Below are 8,064 nucleotides of genomic sequence, written 5' to 3' on the forward strand. Positions count from 1 at the left end.
TCTGATGCCTGCAAAGCAATGYCTGCCTCCAGCCTCTCCCCATGCACATGCCACTGAAAGAATTTGGGAGCCATCCCTTGCTGACTTTTTACAGTTTATCACCTGATGCCAGTGGCAAGCTGCTCAGAGGACAAATGTTTCTTTAATCTATGGGCAGTGGCAGGAAGCTTCAGAGGGTAAAACCTCACATCTTCAAGCTGGAGTTGGGTTTACATGTCACTCTATTGGAGTTGGGTTTACATGTCAGGTCAGATGGGGTTGTCATACTCGTCCTTGAAGCTTTAAGTCTGTAAAAATTAAAGAAGAGCAAATTGAAGAGAGGAAAAGACTAAAAATTATCACTAATGAACTTTTACTCCTTTTTCTTCATTAAAGAAATCAGTATATTGTCCCCATGCTGAAGACAAGCTGCCTCCTGTTATTTTGTCCCTCGCCCTCCACCACCCCTTCTCCCTCCATTGCTCTTCTGCGTGTCTCTGTCTCCATTGCTCTCTCCCTGGGATTTTAATTACATTCATCTATTTCCACTCACTAGGTCTGTCACTTTCCAGCAGGACTGCTGTAATTACATTGTGGGAAGCACCGTTCACTTTGCTGAAGCCTGAGCGGATTAAGGATCCTCTGCGCCTTTTCCCACCCCTCTCTGCCAGGTACCTGCACAAAGATGACAGATGGTCAGGGGCCATTTATTTCCCCTAATGAGTTGGTACAAAAGGAGATGGCTCCCAAAACACATGTATATTTTCAATTAACTAAAAATACCCCAGACTCCCAGGGCTTTGACTGAAAGATGGGAAGGGTCTGAACCCAGGCAAGGAAATGTGCCAGCAAGCAGAAACTGGGGTTTWTAGGCTCTTCAGGCTTCAACTCGAGAAAAGGGGCAGGAGCTTTTTTAAACATGAAGTTGTACTTTAGCATGTCTCAGCTGGCATCCAGGCTGGGTGGCAAAATGCCAGTCTGATATTTGAACGCTGAGATACTGCAAAGCTGGTCGAGGGACTGGGGGTGGGGAGCACAAATCTGCAGTGATACTAGAGCAGCTTGCAGGCTCTGCTGCCTCAGCAGGGACCTCCATCACCAGACTGCCAGGTCTGATCTCCTATACCATCCTGGGTTCCTGAGCCCCGCTGTGAGCTCCTCTGGGCAAGGCTGCCTCGTCTCCTGTTTCAGGAGCAGTAGGTAGAGGAGCCTGATCCTGGAGTGGCTGGCCAGGAGCTGTGCTTTGGATTCAGAGGGAAGCTGAACAGAGGAAGCATATTCTGTGCAGCAGTCTGTTAGGCACCACGGTTATTCTAGTCCAGTTCCTTCACCCCATTGCTCCCCAAGACTAAGAAAACCTGACTTGGTGGAAGGGTTTTAAACAAGAGCTCTGAACTTTGCCTTCTTGATGGACACCTCTTAAAAGGAAATCTTATTTTCCTCTCAGATGACTATGGGAAGTCTCTCTAAACTTACCTTAAGGTCMATGTTAAAGTATGATGGGTTTCAGTATGGTTTCTCTTTCCCAAGGAGCATGACACACAGGCCTTGCTAAACCATAGTCCAGCAGAAGCTAACGCAAACACGAGGCTTAGGCTGATGAGGATGAGAGGGGGCTGTTGGTGGACATCAGAGGATGTCAAAGGATGAAGATAAATCCAAGCATAAGCATGTGCAGAGATTACAGCATGGAAAGAGAGTGGCTGCTCATAGCCTGAGCTGATGTAAAGCAGCAGATCTGCAGAGATTTATGCCAGCTGAAAGCTAAGCTGCAAAAGTGAATTCAGTTTAACCCTCTGGAAATGTGCTATTAGACTGTGAAGCRCCGGAAATAATCTAGGCACTGCACACTCCATGTGTGCTCTAGCGGGTATCTTCAGCACAACCCAGCCGAGACCTAACAGTGATTTAAAACACACATATCAGCTTACAGAAGCAAGACCTACAAATGATGGGGAAATAAGACTTCCACAATCTGCATACRTTTGTTACTCCAGTTCACTTCCTGGCTGCCCAGTACAGCAACCAGTCCAGTTGTTGTCTTCCACCCTTCGACTACCAAGCCAGCTGCCCTGTCTCATCTAGAGTCTGAGGTTAAATTTGCAAGTTGTCTTTCTTGTTGCAATTCAGAAGAAACAAAAGCTTGATTGTCCCTTTGTTTAGCCATAAACACAGCAACAGGATGATTGAGATCTCCCCTAATTCAGCCTCTCCCCTTCCCAGGCTTCTTGTGGGAACAGAGTGAAAGCCACACAGGGAAGAGTATTCCTAACTCCTTTCTACAAAGCCACTGCTTAGCGCTGCCTTCAAGATATATACTGGATGCTCATTGCTTCTGCTAACTATTTGCCAGCGGGAGAAAATAAATGAACACAGAGTTTAAATCCCACTGATGGAAAAGTACTTGCAGAGCTGAAAGTGTCTCTCCCAACTCTCTCTACGTTCCTTAGCTCTGCTCAAGCCTGCATTGCGCCAATGGAGCCACGACCTCAACGTCTAACAAAGCAGTCCCATGAAACCGCTTTGAATCCTCCCGTTTTTATCTGGGCATCCCTTACACGGGCAATATAGGGTACCACTGCTCAGTCTTTCCCAGGGTCCAACTGTGAAGTCAGGCACCAGGTTCTGGAGTTCAAGCTCCAACACCACCAGCAGCCTAAATGGGTGTGTTCGCTTAGCCAAAGCTGAGCTGTGTGCAGTAAGAGTTAGGAGACTGTTTCAGAGGCTGCCCTAGGAAACTTACCTCCAGCCGGTTGCCAACGGAATTCCTTAAAAATAATGCCTAAAGCACCAAGCCTAAAACCTACGTATAGCTAATACTTGTTTGTTGCTTCCATCTACAGTCAAGGGGCAGCACCTGTAAAACTGGTACGATTCGGAGCTCCGAAGCAAACCCCGCCGGCTGCTGCAGTGGGCCCCTGGGTGGCTTGCGATGCTGTCTCAGAGATGAAATGTGCTGGTAAAACCGAGGGTCTTGACCTATGGTGGTAATTAAAGATCCCACAGCAGTTTTTTGCAAGAGTAAGGGAACTAGCCCTGCTGTCCTGGCCAAACTCCAGCTTGGGTAATTATACTCACCCCCCGGCCCCGCCGGGCTGGGTCCATGGCAGCTGTGACATGACACAGTGTGTACTGGGGCTTCAGAGCCCAGCGGGAGCCTGGCTGGCCGCAACTTGGGGGGACCTGAGAGCAAGATAAAAGGTGAGTTAAGGGTATTCAGCACATAACCCTGCTGCTAGCTCATTAAAAGACAACATTTGCAGGTCCCCTTTAAACTGTTTATCCATTATTGAAAATACCATATGTTACATGTCCATGAAGATCAGCTTTCAGCCGCAAGATAAGCTGCCTCCATTTATTGTTCTTCCCTGTCTCCCTCCTCCCTCCCTCCCTCCGGGCTTTTAATTACATCCATCACCTCCCACCCCTCTGATGGAGCTGGCTTCGTGTCTCACCAGCCTAGTGAGGGAACAAGGCCCCGTTTTCCTCTTGGAAGAGAGCAATTGCTTCCCTTCCCGCACACAAGTCCTAGGGCGAGAGACATTTAGCAGCCGCTGTGAAATTTCAGCCAGGGTTGGAATTTATTTTAAGATGCCGGCCTTTAAATTTTTCATTAAACCTTTCCCCCCTGTGATGCAGCAGGCTTCTGCCGGCACCAGGGGAATGTTGTGTTTATACGCCTGGCACGTCAGGGAAGGACAGAGGATTTCACACTACCCTGGGCAAGGACTTCGCAGCGCAGCGAGTGCCTCTAACAAGGCCCTACAGCAAGAGCCATTCAAAGATCTGAGTGCTACAGGCCTCCAAAGTGCGAGGGCACGGCTTCCTCTGCGAAACAACCTAGCGCGTCTTTACCTTCGGGTGCCACTCATTTCAGCGGAGCTAGGCACGCACAGCTGCGTTTCGCTGGAGCAGGAATATCTTCAGGAATGGCTCCTATGATTTTCCTTTTTTTTTTTCTTTTTTTTTCTTTTTTTTTGGGGGGGGGGGGCAGGGGACATTTGCAGGCCTCAGAGGTGACCCACAGTGAAGTGTGTGCAGCAGGGACTGTCTTCTGCCTTTTCACCGACTGGGGTGCTGAGGCTGCCATGCAGTAACGCAGGCAGCCAGGCAGCGCCAAAAGGGTGGTTTAGAGTGCTGTCCTGCTACGAGATTGCTTGAAGCATCCTGTTACAATACCTTATTTCCTCTCACYGCCTTAAGGAGACCCCTCTTCTCCCCAGGTGCCCCTGTTCCGCTTACCTTCCAGCTTCTGCAGCAGGGGGGACAAGGACTTTACAAACAAGGACCAAGCCCGTGCACTGGATGAGGTGGGGCTCCTGCGGAAACGTGGCTCACGACCACGTTGTTGAAGCCATCATCATACGYGAAGGGAATGAGATGGGGCTCTCCACACAAGCGTTTACCAAGTGTTGTGTGCCTGACTGTGCAACCTTAACTAAGTTCTCTCTTTCTGGTGTGCAGTAATTTTCTACCAGCAGCTCTTTTAGATCTTTGTCTGGGCTTTATATTTTCCTGAATATGACCTGAAAAAAGGCTGCTAGTGAGTGCGGTAACTCCTGACGGTGCAGTTTCACTAAGCCAGAATGAAAGGCCTGGCCAACCCCTATCAGAGATGAGCTAGCACAGATTTGGTTGCTACTAGATTGTTCATTTCTGTAAGCAGTGATTACAAAACCAGGAACTTTTTATGCRAATTCTGTCCTGTGGGACAGCTCTGCTGTGGGAGTCGCACAGAGATGAGACCAAGCCACACTTCCACCTCACCGAGTTCAGCTTCCAGGCTGTGGAAATACCTTCGTGCTTTCAAAGCACGGTTTAAATCTCCACTGGTCACATCTCCACTGGAAGACTGCATTAAAAWTTTTAACGTGCCTTGCAGAGGAAAGGTGCCACATTTCTGCTCGACTTCCTCGCGGACAAGATTCCGGCTGGGAAAAGAGGCCGTGCCCGCAGGAGCTGGCTGCACGGTGCTCCTCCGCACGGGGAGGGGGCAGGGAAGAGGGGCTGGGGCTGCCGGGGAAGGGGTGGTGCAGCCCCGGTGCACGCCCCGGCTGCTCTCCGGCAGCGATGCGGGTTACCTGGCTRTGAGCTGGCTCAGGACGTGACCCTCCGAGGCCTGACACCTCCCGCTGATGGCAGCTGCGGTGTCGTTACCAGGCTGGGTAACACCTGGGCTCTCAGCTCGTTTTAAAATGCAGGAAGCTATTTAAAAACGCGTTTKCCATCTTGCTAAAACCCCTCAAAGCCGCTGATAAGCAGTGCTGCTGAAGTTTCAATACCTCCTCCGTCCGCCTGCCTCACACACGCTTAACATGCTTATTTGCCTTCGTCTCYTCTCCTTAAACTGAGCGAAATTCAGGCAAGGTTCCCTATGCCCATCTAACACGAAACAACTCCGTGTTCAGAAACAGGTTTTCACGAGCAATCCMACAATACACCAATCTGCGTGCACCCAAACGCACCGTGAGATTTTTGCAAGGCAGCCGGTTTCGGCTGCAGGCTGCCGTTGTAGTTAACGTGCCGCAGTGAGGTGTATCATTAATGTATTAATTATTCACYGAGCGCCAGACGGGCGCGCGGAAGATCAGACAGGAAGAGCTGGCTCCCAGCAAGCCCCGGGATCCTCCTTATGGCAGGACTTGTTCTTCAGTCGGAGACCCATTGCCACTGGCAGCCTGCACGACAAGGCGATCTTTGTTAAAATCCCAATTAGCACATGCTAAGGTAGGCATAAAACCTGATTCTGCCGCACCAGACAGGCACCCACTTTCCATTCCCCTCCCTTTTTTTTTTAACGAAGGTCTCTTGTAATTAAAACTTCCGGATAAGAGCAGGGCTTTGGACTGGCAGTGCAGGACTTCGGAGCCTGTGCAGAACTGCCCGGGGGGGTCACATCCCTGCCCCGTGCAGAGGGCAGTGCCCGCAGCCCCCCGGGGCAGGGACTCCGACCAGGTGTCTGTTTAGGGCAGATGAGATCTTGTCCTTGTCTGACACGCGTGCAATATAGCAGAGTGACCCGGAGCCGCGGAGCAGCTCTCTGCTGACCGGGGCTCYGGTGCCAGCCCCCCGCGGGCTCCGCGGGAAGGCACAGCGCACAGCGCAACGGCACCTCGCCTCGAGGAGCCCGTCTAGACGYGGGCAGTCGCTCTCCTCTGCGGAGAAGAGGCAGAGGCCCGTGCTCCAGGCCGGCCCTGGTCCAAGTTCCTCAGAGCAACCAGTGAAATTAAGCAYAGGCTTAAGAATGATTCATCTATTTCCCACCTTACTTTCTAACCAGTTTTTAATGCAGGGATAATTTCTTTCATAAGAATAACTACTGCAAACTAGAGCAAAAGTTAATAAATATGCTGCCAATTTAGAGGAAGTTTGGGTCATTCAAGCTCAAAGGATGGAAAGAAAATTCTTAAGTAAAAAAGGTCTGGAGATACAACATTCCTCCAGCAAAACTTAGGGGAGCAAGTGTGTCTTGTGACCATGAATTAGCTAGGGAATACCTTACTGTTATGCAGGGAGTGAGAGAGAGGATTGCATGACCAGGCCCACTGTCTTTCCTACCCGGTTAAGGGACCGTTTTACCATTCAATGCATTTTTAACATAAAGCCGGCGCCATGAGAAATTATGGTCTTTTTTTCTGGAAACCAATAGGATGTTTTCCAGGGAGCAGTTTTGCTCATTGTGTGCCCTGGGGGCTTGTTTGCTTATTTTCAACTGCGGCAAGTTTTGTCAAAGAAACGGAATGACTTTAAGTCACACTGATAATGGCAAGGGGATGAAGTCACAACATTAATCTTCTCTGTGCAACACTAAAGAAGTGGAAACTTCCACTGAGTGCCATGAAATCTTCTCCACAATGAAGTTGCTCAGACATGCCAATCACAAGCTCACAACAACCTCGGAAGTGAAAGTCTGCTCGGAAGGAAAAGTCCTGGCACGATGCTAGCAAGAGGGTCACTAGAGGCCGAGATGCGTGCCGGTGTGGGTTCTTACGAGCACGTGTACAAACACACACTGTGCTGAAGCGGGAGGCTGGAAGAACAAGCGTTTGGGCCCGAGTTTGATTATTTCCGTCTGCCCCTTCCTTCGCGGGTTGCACGAGAAGTGCTGCGGGCTCGTGGAGGGACGGGGCAGCGGGCTGCCACAGCACTTCCCGCTCGGTGGGAATTCAGCAGCCCGAGTGGCTACCGAGGCAGACTCCAGAACCTCTGTCTTTTCCTGTTTTTGTGGGATGYGTAAATTCCTGCGCTTACAGGGATGTGTGGGAAGAAAGGGAAATAAAACGATCGTCAAGAAATAGGACATTCATCTTCTTTTAGCTGCCTTGGAAATCTGAGGCAGTTCCAGCGCTCGCTGCAGTTCAGGGCCTTACCGAGGACACGGATGTCAYCAGCCCCACTTCCCAGACAGGCAGTTGCCTCGGATGGAGACTATTCTGACGGCCGAGCTCTCCCTTCGCAGTCCCCCACCTGGCAGCAACGATGCCAGGCTGGCAAGGGCGAGCCCCAGCTTTTCCTGTTCACTTGCATCCATAGCTACTGCTGAGATGTCGCTCCATGGGACGCAGTCGGAGCTGAGATTCAGGCGGCGCAGGAGTGACCCGCGTGGACCGCTCTCACGCGTACAGTCCCGGCTGCGCGCTGCTGGGCTGAGCCTGCGATGGGGCTGCATGTGTCGGAGACGCGTAGGCACAGGTAGGCCTTCACCAGCAATCTCCTGCTGCCAGGAAAAATGGACCTTTTCGGTTGCTTCCAGATATGCTAAGCTCAGCTTTGAAACCAAGCTTACCTCTGCTTAAGAAATAAAGAAATGACCACGGAAATTCTTTTCTTCAGTTGTGGGGCATGAGAAAGCTTTAAATTATGTGTGCCRTATCAGTCATGCCTCTCGAGCTCCTGAACGGGAACTCTGGAAGGAGAAGAGAGACAACTCAGGAGCTTGCACATGCGTGTAGCTGGGTGTTACACACACATCCAGGACGCTCAGTCCTCGTCTCACTCCCACTGGCAGCAGAGGAGGCTTTGCTTGTGGTTCAGTAGAAGGGAATCAAAATCCAAAAGAAGGAAAAAGTCTAACCTGCAACACCG

Source organism: Rhea americana, unplaced genomic scaffold (genome assembly GCF_003343005.1).
Source record: "Rhea americana isolate MKP2758 unplaced genomic scaffold, rheAme1 scaffold_143, whole genome shotgun sequence".
Lineage (NCBI taxonomy): Eukaryota > Metazoa > Chordata > Aves > Rheiformes > Rheidae > Rhea > Rhea americana.